General features: G+C 42.3%; 1 long non-coding RNA gene across 3 annotated transcripts; it reads left to right on the plus strand.

Moving 5' to 3' along the window:
* Positions 1-417: 417 nt before the first annotated feature.
* On the plus strand, positions 418-13,985 carry LOC130611136 (uncharacterized). Of its 3 annotated transcripts, XR_008975171.1 has the most exons (4): positions 418-636; positions 1,016-1,211; positions 12,124-12,297; positions 12,448-13,985. It is a non-coding gene; the product is annotated as an uncharacterized LOC130611136 (long non-coding RNA). The 3 variants fall into 3 exon arrangements; XR_008975172.1 differs by lacking the exons at positions 12,124-12,297; positions 12,448-13,985 and adding an exon at positions 5,394-6,072 and having other exon boundaries at positions 422-636; XR_008975170.1 differs by lacking the exon at positions 12,124-12,297 and having other exon boundaries at positions 424-636.
* The last annotated feature ends 697 nt before the right edge of the window (positions 13,986-14,682 follow it).

Below are 14,682 nucleotides of genomic sequence, written 5' to 3' on the forward strand. Positions count from 1 at the left end.
TCTCCAAAGTGGATCGGGTTGTGCAAGCAAAAGCTTCCTGCCTGCAAGACCCTCCCACCAGCAATTGGCACCCAGGGGCTCAGCACATCGCAGGGCAGAAATGTTGGTCCAGGCTTAGGGTTACAGTTAGGGCTGGGAGTAGGGTAAGGAGAGTGAAAAGTAGGAAACCTGTAGGCATTTAGATTGGAGCTTAGGCATGGCTCCCCCTAGAATCCTAGTTGTGCCCTTGGGATGCCATGATGTGGACATAACTGTTCCGCTCACAGGACCTTTACCTGGGTGGCAGGCAGGGTATGCATCAGTACTGCCAAGGGAGATCTGAAAGAGAAGCAAAATAGAGTGAATTTCCTGCTCTGCTTGAGGCTTGGCAGGCTGGCTTCATGCTGTAACACTGATGTTGTTGACCCCAGTGTTTAGCTGCTGTCACAGTGGGTAGAGAGGGTAATGTGGAGTTGTGACTCCTGTGCTCCCTTTTTGACTTGAAACACAGTAAGCTGTTCTGATTACTCCTAATAACCTAAAACTTCATCCCCTTCTTTTAGGGCATAACATGGGTGGAGAGAGCTGTGTGGGAAGAAAATTGAGTGACTGCTGAACGTCTATGGCCAAGTTGGACATAGATTGTCTCATAAGTCAGTAAGTGGGTAATCAGAAAATCTCCATTAGCTTGTCTGCAAAACAGTTACATAGAGGTTGCTCTCTCTAATGGAAAAAGCTAATGGATTTAAAGCAGAAAGATTTTCTCAGCTGAATCAGCTGCATGGAAATACAAGTTCAGAAGACAGTATCTGGGGTTGTTCAGTAAGCATAAATCCCACAAAAGCTACTTAAATTATGCTCTGGCTGTGTGTTCAGTGAAGACCAGAACCTGTGTTCATGCTGTGACTTACTTCTTGCTCAAATCATTAAGCTGTGACTGTAGCTACAGCAGTCCTTAGTTAAGGTTTGACCCTCTCAGGGTTTGCTCAGAAGGCCAGCCCACCCTGGCAATGTGCCTCTCATTCTCTTTGAACAGAAATCTCTAACAACATAAGAGCCTACACCTCCCAAAACAGAGTTCACAGGTGTTTATGCTTCCCCCACGACTGAGCTTCCATCTCAGCTGTGAAGGGATGCCAGGCCCCATGCACTCAAGCTCCAGATGTGGCTGGAGAGGAGCATCGCTCAGTCCCTGCAGCTTGGGATTGCTCTCCTCCCTTTGTTCATAGGAGGTAAATTCAGTTTGCAAAAGAGAGTGGGGCTTCTTAATACTAAGAGCTTTCTAACACTAGGGGCTTTTTGTAACTCTCATAAGCAGATCGTGCTCCCAGCTAAGCCATTAGTTACTGTCTCCTGGCTTAGACGTATTAAGCTGTTAGTTATTGTCTCCTAGCTAAGACATATTGTTTCATCTGTGCATGTGGTTGCTCTGGGCTAGCATCACCACAGTTCAAGCCAGTTTTTCAGCCTCCTGGCTTCAGGTGAAATCCCCTGCAGTACTGCCAGGTGTATAGCGGGCAGAGACGCTGGGGCAAAAATAGTGGCAGGTTTTCATGCACTGAAATTGGAGTTAGTTCTAGTTAAGCTAAAGTGGCCACAGCAAATGGAGAGGGGCAGTTGTGGCTTCAGAGCAATAAAACAGCAAAAAGAGCGAGTTGTGTATATGCTCTCCTCCTGCCATTCCTCCCCTTCCTCAGTTATATGCTTTTTAGGTGCTCCTCCAAATTGAAAACTAATAGAAAGGAAAACCTAGCATTTCACTGTGACATCTTTAGCCAGCATTTATTCAGATGTATACAGGGGGGCTGGAAATGGATGAGCTTCAAGGTCCCTTCCAACCCAAACCAGTCTGGGATTCTGTGATGATTCTGTGATCATGATGAGGATTGGAAATAGCCTGGAAACTCATTGTGCTCAATATTGTGTCTTACAGACCTCTAATGCTCCTGCCCCAGTACCAAGAACTTATCCCATATGGAGAAGTGAGTAGGAAGGGGTCAACATGCAAGTTGCTTAAAAATAGCAGGTTGTCTGTAGCAGTGGGAAGAACTGTGTCTGTGAAACACAAAAAGTGCTAAGGTAAGGTTAGGCAATGAAGGAAAGGAGACAGGAGGCACAGCTTTGTAGGAAATCCCATTTCACTAATTCCAGGGGTTCTGGAGGTGTTTGTGTTGTATGAAACCGGAACTGCTGTGGAAGGAAAAAATGGATTTAATCAATCTCCACTCATAAGCATCTTGGAGTAAGAACAAAGCTTCTGAAACTCTCAAATTCATGTGTTTTACTGAAAGGGGCTTGGGAGGTTTTCATTTAAGTGATTGTGTCAATGTTTGGGCTAATATTTTGGTTTTGAAAAGATTTATTCCTGTGTCAGATTCTGACTTCATCTGAATGGCACTTTTTCCATTACTAATCTGCAAAGGGATGCAAGATTTTCCCATCTTACCTCTGGTTAGTATGTGTCAACACTTTAAAACCTTCTGCAGCACCGTTCTGCTCTATCAAATCTGGCAGCCTGTCCTGCTGGTTTAGCACCATGATACGGCAGTGATCCCGGGGACTTAAATGGGTGAGAGAAATACCTTCTTTAAAAGCACCTGAAGCAGGAGAATTGCCTGAAGCGTGGTCTCCAGAGCGAAGGTACTGACAGATTTGTTCCCTGGTCATGTGCTACACGTTTTGAAATGCGAATCACTTGCTCCTTGATGCTTCTCCCAAAGCAGCATGCACAAAATCAATTTCACAGAACTCAGCAGGAGACCATATGGAAGGGGAGAGCGGTGTTTGTTTTAAACAAGGCTCATTTCGGTCACTAACAAGTTGTGTTACAGTTGTCACTCCCTTGCACTCCCACACCGCAAGCTCGGAAGCATCAAGACCTGTGTGGTGCTTTCATAGGCACGGTCCTGTTGGTGTTTCATTCAGACCAAGTTTAGTGTTCCTGCCACCCAGTAGGTTAAATTGTGCTAGCATGCGTTCCCACCATTGGGTCATCCTACTGTAGTTTTCTTTCCTGCCTGTGGCTACTTTGGGAGTTAAAAAAAGGGGGAAATTATAAAGCCAGGCTCTATTATAGCCTAAGCATACTTGTAAGTTGTTGATAGTGCTCGCTGGCCATACCCTTGCAGTGAGAGCAAAGCAAGAAGAATGGTTTGGGGTTTGTTTTACCTCACTATGGAAATTCATGGGGAGAAGTGTCAGCCTTCTTGAGCTTCCCATGAAAGTCTGGTAACTCTTTAACATCAAGGAGTAACCTGTCTAATTTTCCCCCTTTCTGTGTTTGATTCCTCTGCCTGAGACTCAAATGGCTCTTCTGTACAAGCCAAAGTCAGCTAATGGCCACCTTTGCTGGGCCTAATTCAGTTCTGATGCCAGCCAAACACCTTATGTATTTCATTTTTCTCCCTCCATTTCCCCTTCCCTAGAGTCCTCTGCCTTGATGGCATCGGTGATTATGTTTAGCCCTAAATCCCAGTCTGAATACAGCATCTAATGTTACCAAAGGTTTTGGCTATTCAAATTTGAGAGGAGAATGGTTGTTTCGGTCCCATCTTTAGTGAATGATCTACTATCAGATGCCTGGCGTAGTTAGACATATCAGAGCACAGTTACATACATCAGTGCAATTAAGTCATTAGTCATTCTTGCTTTATGGTTAAAAACATGGCAGTTTCTGTTTTGGCTTGGCATCTCCATTACCTGCTCTCAGGAAAGAGATTGTTGACTTTTCTTTACAAACAGCAATGTGCATGCATCTTCACCTTCCACACAATCTAGTTACACAGCCTGCTTTAATGTGTGCTGCAGCTAATAAATGAGCAGCTGCCATGGCAACATAGCCACACAAACACAAAGAAAAGCTCTTCAGCTTTTAAGGAGTGGCTGGAGACAGGTAATGAACCACAGTTTCACTCCTTGCACATAAAGTGCATGTTAAAACCATGCTGGGCTTCCCTGTGGGCTTTGCTTTTATGCACAGGTAGTTCAAGGATTGCAGCATCGCTGCTGTTTCTGGGTACAGCAAGAGAGTAAGAAAAAAAGCAAGACCCAATGCTCAGCAGAATGGTCTCTAGCAAATCCAGTTATAAGTAGCTGGTGATAACACAGGGGTCTTACAAGTAATAGCAGATTCATCTTTGGATAACTTCTTTCTCCTGCCTCCTTTCTCCCATTTCCAGGCTTTTCTCCTTTCCTCTGCTCTCTCCACTGCTTCAAGAAAAGCAGCTTTAATGCATCCAGGAGTGGGAGGGTGTTCACCAAAATATCTTGGCTTTTTTCATATCAAGGCATTGTCATTTATGCATCTTAATCTGCCGGTGCTGTATTTTTAAAGAATCCCTGATGTTATAGAGCTGTTAAAAGATAATCTTTATTAACATACAGGGTAAATCACTTTCTCCTATGTAGCAGCTTATTATTCATCTGTCAGCTCACAGTAAGAGGTCTGATATCTGCCCACCAACTTCACTGGGAAGTTGTCAGTTGCCTATAATGAGGGTAAAAATGACTGTGAAATTATGTCTTCTCCAGCACAGAAATGCAAACCCAGGCTTTCATCTGTATCACTCTATTTGCTAACACTATTAAAGTTTATGCCTCGTCTCACTCAGCCATGACAACACGATAGTCTCTTAGAACTATGGATTGGATTTCAGGACAGAAATTGCTGCTACCAGCTAGTCTGAATTCTTGCAGAGAGAAGCAAATACTCAGCCAGAAGCTTGCTGCAGACCTGTACATCCTGGTTGAGTGGTAGGCCAAGAATTGCAGCCTCTTTGTCTCATAAATACCCATATTTACTAGGAAAGTTTATTGGGAGATATTTTCTTTCTGTCTGTCTCTCATGTCCCATTCAGAGCTTACTGTTCCTCCCTTCCCTTGTCTCTGAAATTCAGACCATTAGTGGTTGCTCTTTAAAGGACAACCATAATTTTAGGTTGCTATAAAATTAATCTAAATCTGAACTCGCAATTTTCATGCATATTTTTACTAGTATAGGATATTTTAAATATAAAATGCACTGTGGGTTACAGTTCATCTCTCTTCTTTCCCCACCCTTCCTGATTCCCCAACTGTATTTTCTGTGGCCTCACTCCTAAAGCATATTGGAGCCTTGCATAATGCCTAACTGGAGAAGAGGGGAATAGTGATGACAGCCAGCTCTCTTAGCCAGATGGGGAACTGAGTACTCAAGAGAGGGGAATAAGCTTTTCTCCTTGGTCTCCACCATCTCCTACACCAGCAGTGACTGTGGGAGCCAGCTCAGTAACTGGTGAGGAACTGCAACTGACTTGGAGTGACTGAATGCCTCTGGAATGGTTCTAAGCATGCTCTGGGTTCTGCAGTCTTTAAAAAGGCTGAGTGGGAAGGTTTGTTTTCCAGCTGTTTTCAACTTATTTATTTCTCTTTTAAAGCTGGGGGGACCGTTCAGGTAGCAAGTGAAGTGAAACAGTCCTCAGCATCTTTAGAAAGAAATTTGAGGAGCAGCAGAGAGCAACCTGGACACGAAATACTCCCTGTGGGACTTGCATTTTGGGGTGAGAGTGTTTGCAGCCCTGGATGATTTAGAGAAGCTCTCAGGATGCATGCTGCAGGCAAGCTGAAAGAAAAATGCAAAGCGAGATGCTAAACAGCTGCATTTTCAACTGTAGTAGCATCCACTGGCTGACCAACACAGTCACTTTGAGAAACAGCATATCACAACTCAGCATGGTCAGAATCTGAGTCGTGACACAACAGTGAGAGTGATCTGTGGTACAGGCATCACACCTGCATCGCTCAGTGCTGGCAAGCTCACTCCAGCTATTAGGCTGCAAAGAGATTTCCAGCTCCTTGGGCCACGCTTTTGCTGATGGAAAACAGTAGGAAGGATGGCTTGGGGAGTTATGACAGACTGAAGAAACATGCATTTGTAAGGCAATGCGTCTTCTTTGCAAGATGGAGCCAGGCACAATCCTTGTCCTAGTGCTCTTTATAGATAAGAACAGCGTCTGTCTTGTACGAGAGCAGCGTTGACCACCTGAAAACACTTGCAGAGGAACAAAGCACAGGCAAGACCCACTCTCCACCGTATGCTGCAGCTCAGCCAGCACTAATGCATAGCACGAGGAAAACACATTTTCTTCCTTCAGTAAAAAGCCTTTGCATTAAAAGCAGCAGGATGAATTCTGCTATGCTTCCATTTTAAACCAATTGTGTATTGGCGTATCCACAAGATAATTTTAAAGCAAGATTTTTCATTCCCAGCCTGCAAAAGATTCCATTTTCCAGCTGCTAGAAAACATCATGAAACGATCCTGTAATGAACTTTCTGATGTAAGAATTGCCTTATTACTGTTAAATGTTGCCAGCTCTCAGATCTGTGTTCCGCTTCATAAATTCCAGAAAGCAGCTCCATGTATTTAGGAGCTATTTCCCTCTTTTAAAATGAACCAGAGTCTATTCCACAACCCGCCCCAGATCCCTTGCAGTTTAATGAAGACAGATTGCTATGAGCTTATTGCAAAAGATGAAGAAAAAGGTTTTGCAGAGCAATTTCTCATTCTTCTTATTTTTCTTTTCTAACCAGAACTTGTGCTTTTTGTGTTTTGAAGAACAGTGAATAAGCCCTGCAAAATGACACTATTGTATGTGCCTGCTACTCAAGTATTAACATTATAATCAATATACTAATTTTTTCCCTTGGCAGAAGGCAGTAAAAGGTCAGAATTCATTCTCTCTGATTCTACATACGAACTCCATAGGGTTCAATTCACTACAAACCACAGCGAAGCTACTTTGGAGGGATTAGTGATGAGGTCTGGAGAATGTCTCCCTTCAGTTGTTAATTTGAATATAATCCAGGTCAATACAGCCTGCTTTAGGTCAGCTCTGAGTTGCCAAACTTCTGTAGAACAATGAAAATCTCTTCTAAGTCATGATGGGTGGTTACTGCAATGTTTGACTTTTATTGACAGCCTAAAGTAATAGAAGAAAGAGGCAATTTTCGTTTCTTACCTAGAAAGGTATAGGCAGAGCAGGGAAAAAAATACCATTATTCATGTTGCATATGACCGTAAGAGCTAGAATGGAATTTGCTATGGGCTGCAAAACACTCCACAAAAATACACGTGCTAGGTACAGCATCAGTTCTGAAGTCTGTACCTTCCGAATATCTGGGAAATCTGCCTGGGCAGAAGAATATGTTGGATCTCAGATGTCACTGTTGCACGTTGGATTTGATTCTATGATTTTAATTTATAAATCTTTCCCAAAGGAGCTGGGGAATGGAAAAACGCCTATAAGGCAGTTGAGCATTTGTCATTTTCCATTAAATACTGACTGCTTCCAGCATGTCCAGGCAGGTTTAAACAGGTGAAAGGGTCAACTAAATGAGGATTGTGTATGTACATACATTAAGACATGAGAGCTTCCAGTAATTTATTTTATCTATAAAAAGCTGCTGTGATTTTGACTTTGAGAAAGGAAGTGACTTAGAAGGACCAGTAGACAGTATCCCATGGCAAACAGCCAAAATCAGATGAGTTCAAGGAGGCAAGAGGATGTGTATTCAGTCTGTTCAAGGGAAAGCATGCAGCTGTGCCCTAATAAAAAGGATTGTTGCCTTCATAATCTATGCAAGAGAGCATTTTTCAATGCTGTGACTCCTGTTTTTCATAATGTCTTTCAAAACAGGGCCTAATGTCAAGAGCCCCTTCTTCCCCAGTGTTAGCTTTGAGATACTTCTGTTAGTGTGTTCATTACATAGGATCCCTCCTGCACTGCTCCTGGAGAACTGCAAAGCAGTCATGGACTGCAGGTTTTCCATGAGTACTGGACAGAGTTGTGCAGAAAAGGAAGGCACCAGGTTTGGTACGACAGTGAGAAGCTTCTAGTCTAGTTAACGCCTGCACCAGCAAACCGTTGGACCCTCTACAGGGATTTGTTTTATTATCTGAGCCGAAAATGCAATTTTACTTGCCATGTCCTGGCTAGAAGTAGTATCCATAAGCACACTGAAATTACAAGTGTGGGTGTATAAAAAATGTATCCTATGTGCCCTATCCAGCCATCTATTGGGGTTCCTTTTGGTTGAAAAAAGTGGGGTTTCTTCCACTTTCTCCTGATAAGCTGTTAACAATTAACATTTCTTATTGTAAGAAGGTCTTAAATATTTGGCATCTGAACTGCATCACCTTATGGCATGTTGTACCCGAGCAAAAACTTACCCACACGTTTCACAGAAGCAGAGTCCAGGGAAGAAACAGTTGTAGCACTTTGAAGTGCTAGTTATGCTCTCAGTTCTCTTTCCATAATGTTTTTAAATTGGGGATTTAAATCAAACACACATATTGATCACCCTCAAACTAATCAGTGAACTGATTCCAGTCTGGCATCCAGTCAGTGTTGCTTACAAGAGTTGCTGTCTGTATTCTCCCAGATTTTGTTTGTACAGTTATTTTATTGCAGATATAAAAAGGGAAAGAAAATGCAGTTGTCAGCTGTGAATGAAATCAAAGCAGGATAAATTGAAGAACAATACTGGTGTATATACCCTCAGCAATCTGGCAGGAAGGACAAAACTACATGTGAGTTGATAGCTGGTACATATTTGCTATATCTTCCTGTAAATAGTCACCTTCTCTTTCTGCAAAAAACATGAATCATGTTCATCATTTGACATTCTGTACATTATAAACAGCTTGCCAGGGAGTTTAGAAACACAGGTGAAGAAAATATTCAGGAGATCCTATGTAGTTTATATCAAGATTCCATGCTGATCTTTTGTACATATGTCTTCCTATTTTACTAGAAAGTTTCCATAATTTTATATTAGACAGGAAAGTCATGTTTTTCTACTTTTTTGGGACATTTCCATATGCTAAGTATTCCGAAATACAATTTGAGTAACAAGAATGACAGAATCCCAGATTGGTTTGGTTTGGAAGGGACCTTAAAGCTCATCCAGTTCCAACCCCTGCCACGGGCAGGGACACCTTCCACTAGAGCAGCTTGCTCCAAGCCCCTGTGTCCAACCTGGCCTTGAACACTGCCAGGGATGGGGCAGCCACAGCTTCTCTGGGCACCCTGGGCCAGCGCCTCAGCACCCTCATTGTGAAAAATGTCTTCCTTATGTCCAGTCTAAATCTTCCCTCTTTCAGTTTAAAACCATTGCCCCTTGTCCTGTTGCTACAGCAAGGCTGGAATTGTTTTTACTCAAGTGGAAAAAGTACAGTTTGCTGTGTACTTTAGAAAGTAAGAAATGTCTATCAGTGCTGTTACACTCACAGCTTCTGGAGCTGCTGTGCCAAGGTGTGCATTTCTTCTCAGGACATGGTCCTAAAAGTAGCCATTGCAAAACAAGGGAAGACGAAAAGCTCAGGTGTGAAGAGCACAGAGCTGACTCCGAAGTGGCTGGAGAGCTTGACTACAAAATAATCCTGTTCCTCCTCTGAAGACACTAGCATGCAGAAATCTCTTTGTAGCTAAAGCTGGTTGCTTTCTGGCCTCAATAGGCTTCAAAGTTATTTCTATGATGTAACCAACAGTAAGAGGCCATTATCTGATGAAGACAGCGGTAACCTAAGTGCCTTACTGAGTGATGCAGAGCTGAGCCTGCATGTTTACTTGAAAAAATGCCAAAACACAGGATGTGCCTGAGTAGGAAGGAAATTCCATATCCTCACTGGAGGAGCTTAATGGCCAAAAAGAGGAAAACAGAAGATGTGCCATGAAAGAGGAAAAGAACTCTGAGATTTAAAGCGCAAAGTAAAGTCTTGATGATGTACCCCTTTCTCCCAGCCCTCTTTGTTATCTGAAATACACCTTCACAAATTAGAAACTTTGCTAGCAATGATTTATTTCATTTTTTCTGCATAAAACCCCTACTAACCTTCTATTGTGTTATTTGTTGTCCTGGGCTGGCTGTAAGAGTATGCAGGGCAGAGTGCGCTACGTCCACTTCATCTTTGGCCATAGCAGTAGAAACCCTCTAGCCTCATGCTTTCAGTACAAGAGACAGGGTCCTGAGCGCCTTGGGGAGGTAATAGGTGTTTCAAGAAAGATGAGGACCATCCTGGTTTTGAACACCCTAAAAACCTCCACAGGGACAGCCAGGTTTGGTTTTAGGTCTTGAAATTACATGTGGGCTGCTGAAAGTAAAGCTGCTTATTGATTGTTCATTAATTCCTTTCACAGGGTAATTTATTCTTCTTCCTTTCCCCCCCTCCCCTCCAGTAGACATCTCTTCCTCTGCTTTTTGTGGCAGGAAGAGAACCTGCAGGGATAAATGGAAATTGTGTTTGTGACCTTATTTCTAGAGTGCTTTTGACTGGTGGTGCATCACTGGAAAACACCAGCCATCCTAGCTGCTAGGCAAATGTAATGATTTAGGCACTTTCCCCATATATTCTGTAGACTGCTTTTCTTAGTTGCTTTTTCTTAACCTAACCATTCAGATTATACCTATATAATCATTTAATGTGAACAAAACAGGGTGTTTTTTTCCAGTAGTGATTTGTAACAGTAATATAAAATTTAGAAGGAAGAAAAGCAGCCTGGTACACTCAATGCGTAATACCTGCGGCATATATTCTCATTGCTCTAACCTATGCTCTTCGACATCTAAGCTTGTTTTTCTAACTGAAAGACCTGCAGGAACACTACACCTTCACATCTGATTAGCTAAAGCTAAGCAAATCAACGTTCAATCAGTAGAATCCTCTGACCTGGTAGACAGCCAACTCAATTAAACAGCTGTCCTGATTAAGAGAGACAAAAATGCTTCTGAAAAGACTTGCTGTGGCATAAAGTACCCACCAAAGTAAAGCTACAGCAATAAGGAGATTGAAGTTTGGCGTTTCACACTAATTTAAGAGCTTGTTAGTACCTAACTGCCTGTGTCACCGAGCGAATATGTGCCTGTTATGCAGTTTCACTGTCATTAAGTATAATTGTGCTAAATTAGCATCCATGAAGATGTCCTAGTTAAAAGGTTTTTACTACACCAGCGATTGTATGCAAATAACATAATCCTGACAGAAAAACCCCAACAAGCCCTAAGCAATGGATAAGAGAGGAATTTGCAGTTGTTCTTTAGAAGAGCGGGCAGGGAAGTGTCCACACCAGCACCTCCTGGGGCACTGAAGATTGATTTTCTCCTCGAAGTCAGAAAACTGGTCATGACCCCTGGACACTGCTGAGTGATACAGGTGTTTCTCTAAAAGAGATGCATGACCGTTGCAAATGTAGGTTGGGCACAATCCTGATACTCAGAGTGTTTGCATCTCTTGCTGAGTGGAAGTATCTGCAATGCTGATGTTCCTCCGCGTTCCTCTGAGCACTGTGCCCAAGAACAGTTTGCCACACACATTCTTCAAATGATCCCCTTAAGAATTAATGTTTGAAGAAGGCTCTTTTCTTTTTGACCTTTGTTATGCTTCACATCTAACTAATCCATGGTCTCAAAGCTAACGTGGTAACTCTGTAGGCCACACGTTTCTTATGAAAACAGCCATTAGGAGCTGCATGGTCTTGAAAACAGAAGTTGTTTTCACTTCAGATAACTGTGCTACAGTATTTCATCCAATTTAGTGCTCTTTTCTGGAGTTACCAGGTAAAATAACAAGCTGACATCTGTACTGTGTCATATGCTTGACTACCTGCATGCAGAAAGGGGCCAAAGCACAATTTCAGACAACCAAGTGATTTGCTGCTTGAGGGATTTTGCAGTATAATTAATCACTATCTGGGGACGTTAACCTGTTTACTTAAAAGGAAATTGGGTTGATCAAGGTTCACAAACTAAGGTTGCATAGAATGCAGACCAAGCTTTAGTTCAGCCTTGAAGCCTTGCACTGAAGGGTGTTTCAGAGGATTATCTGAATAAATGTTTTCCATAGCTAATAATTTGCCTCTTAACCATCCTTACTTACGAGCCATTTGGTTAACTTTCATCTCATGTCCAGTAAGCTAAACTTACAGAAAATGATCTTCCTTTTATATATAAGAATAAGAGCTGGTTCTTGCCTACCTAAATACAGAGAACCTTTGAGTAATTAATCTTTGCTTCCAGTGGTGCTGAAGCATGTTAAAGAATTATTAGTTCATGTACACACAACAAATAATGTATTTTGAAACTGTATTGATAGACTCTGTCTTTCATAGCCTGCTTCAGACAAAGCACCTGGACTGTGTTAGATGGGAGGGAAGAATCGGTTCCAGAAGGAAGAATCTCCCCTGATCATGCCTCTTCCCAGCATCTAGACATTTAAACTCAGATACCCGCAACCAAGAACTTGATTTTGACAGTGAAGCAAAAAGAGTGTTGGACTGTCTCAGGTACACAGGCAAGATGAGCTCTGTTCTCTGGAGAATGAACTATTTGGTTTTATAGCACAATGTTACCTCCAGAGATGACCATTTATGTACTTCTGTTGGCCTGTTACAGGAATAATATTACCATATAACCAATTGCTTTTTCACGTGCAGCACCTACCTCCTACGTACCGCACCTTCATTTGCACTCCTTGGCAGCTCCTGTGCAGCAGCATGCAGATCCCTGTTGGCCTGGCACAGCAGATGGGATGCCTTGGATTATGCTTGAAACTAAAAGGCAAGTTTGGTGACATTTTGCTGCGTATTTTCATGTGCTAGTAGCAGGAACATGTGAGACTGAGGTACAGCATCACTCCTACTCCCATCACTCCTACTCCCATGACAAGCCTTTTCTGAACAGTTCAGCCAGTTTTGCAACTGCAGCAGTCATTTTTCCCTGATGCCTACAGACAGGGTCTGGAATAATACTGTCAACCCCCCCTTTCAGGTCTTATGGGTAAAGGAGGATCTGCAACTGTGAAAGGCTAGTACCATAATACCTTCTAATGCCATAGTATCATATAATGCTAGTTCCTCGGTATTTGATTTAATGTGCTAGTACTGCAAAGTTTCTATGGACTTTCAGGGCAGTTTTGAGTAATGTCATTAAAATTGTCACAGGAGGTAGTGTCTTTCAATATTTCATTCTTTTATGCTTAGTTTTTAATTATTCCTTGTTTAATTAGCTCTGAAAACGAGTGCTCTTTCCCAGCAAAGAAGAACGTGACTTATACACGGGTTTGTCTTTGTATTTTCCTTTTCTTCAGAAATTGCTGTATGAACAAATCACAGGGGCCACATTTTGACCAACGGGTTACTCAGCTCAGCCCCCCACAGGCTGGTCCATGTGTCACTCATGGAACTTGTGTAATTTCCATCTCTGAGGATCTTTGGTTACAGAGCAAACACTGTGAGGAATAACATATGCAAAAAATTAGGACAGAGCAATAGTGTATGTCAATGTTTCTCAGCCTTCTTTTAGGTGAAGAACAAGCCAGACTTTAAGCAAAGAAAGATGTACCCTGTTTGGTTTTGTTGTATTTTTTTCTTGTATAGCTGAATAACACATGGGCTAAAATGGGCTCATTCATGCTCTAGGTTTTTGACTATCACTTTTATTCATTTGCTTATACTTGGCTGTATATTTCATTAACATTATGGGGTTTAAAATCATCTGGTAAATGTACCCTCTAAGATCTGATGAGCCAGTGGTGAAAAGCGTTTGAGAAGCATTCAGCTAAGGACTTCTACAGGTCCTTTTAATCCATTTACTTTACAACTCTTTGGTACATAGGTGTCCCCTGGCACACAACTTGGCACCATTCACTCCAGAGTAATAAGAGTGATCAAGGGAATGAAATAACCCAGTAGTGTTGAATCCAATTTTGATATAGCAAAAAGAAATGAAGACGCTTCCTGCATGCAGGCTTTCCAGGTGGTTAGTTTACAGTTTAGGCAAATGTTATTTTCTTGCACTGTTAATCATTTCTTGTTAAGTGTGTCATAATACATTGATTTACAGCAGCTAACGTTGCATTGACAGCAGGGAGTACGGTACGCTCTTTGTAAAGTCAGTCTGAAGATAGATATTTAAAGCAGAATCAAAGAAGATGATAAGGACTTAGCCCACATGAGGTGATGAGGGAAATTGCATTGAGGTTAGCTTCCTGCGCTCTGGCATGGAGAGATATAAGAAACAAAAGGGTACAGGGGTAAATCATGGGATGATGGCATCATAGTGTCATAGAATAGTTTGGGTTGGAAGGGACCTTCAAAGGTCACCATGTTATTTCATGGGATGTCCTGGAAAAAACAAATGGAAGTAGAACAGTATTATGTCTTTCACATGCATGCTAAGCATCTACAGAGTGATTGAGAGAACTGTGTGCTGAAGATGGGCTTTAAATAGAAAACGGGAGAAAAAGGGGATGAGATGCCCTGTTAACTCCAGCAGTGACACCACTAACTCCATTAGAAACCCTGTTTTGAAATGATCTCCTGAGAGTATGAAACATAACTGGTTATTCTTCCACCCAAAAGTCATAGCAGCTCAAGAGCATTCAAAAAGTTTATTGTTCTGTGTACAGGAAGCCCTTGAGGCAACTCCTGCAAGGAAAACCCTGAAATGGAGGCTTGAGACAAATAGAGGCTTTGTTTTCATCACTGTTCTAAAGCCAGCAGAGCACCAGGGAGAGAAGCAACAGCCTGAAGTTGCTTGGAGCAGCTGGAGATAGGCTGTAAATGTGCGGTATGAGATGCCTTTAGCTGGGCCCTATGGTGTATGCACCCAACAAGCTCTCAAGAGCACTGTGTGAAAGCCACTCATTCAATTGAATGTGTGTAATGCCA

This window comes from Pezoporus wallicus, unplaced genomic scaffold (genome assembly GCF_028554395.1).
Source record: "Pezoporus wallicus isolate ANWC-B61680 ecotype Strahan unplaced genomic scaffold, APGP_CSIRO_Pwel_v1 scaffold_11491, whole genome shotgun sequence".
Lineage (NCBI taxonomy): Eukaryota > Metazoa > Chordata > Aves > Psittaciformes > Psittacidae > Pezoporus > Pezoporus wallicus.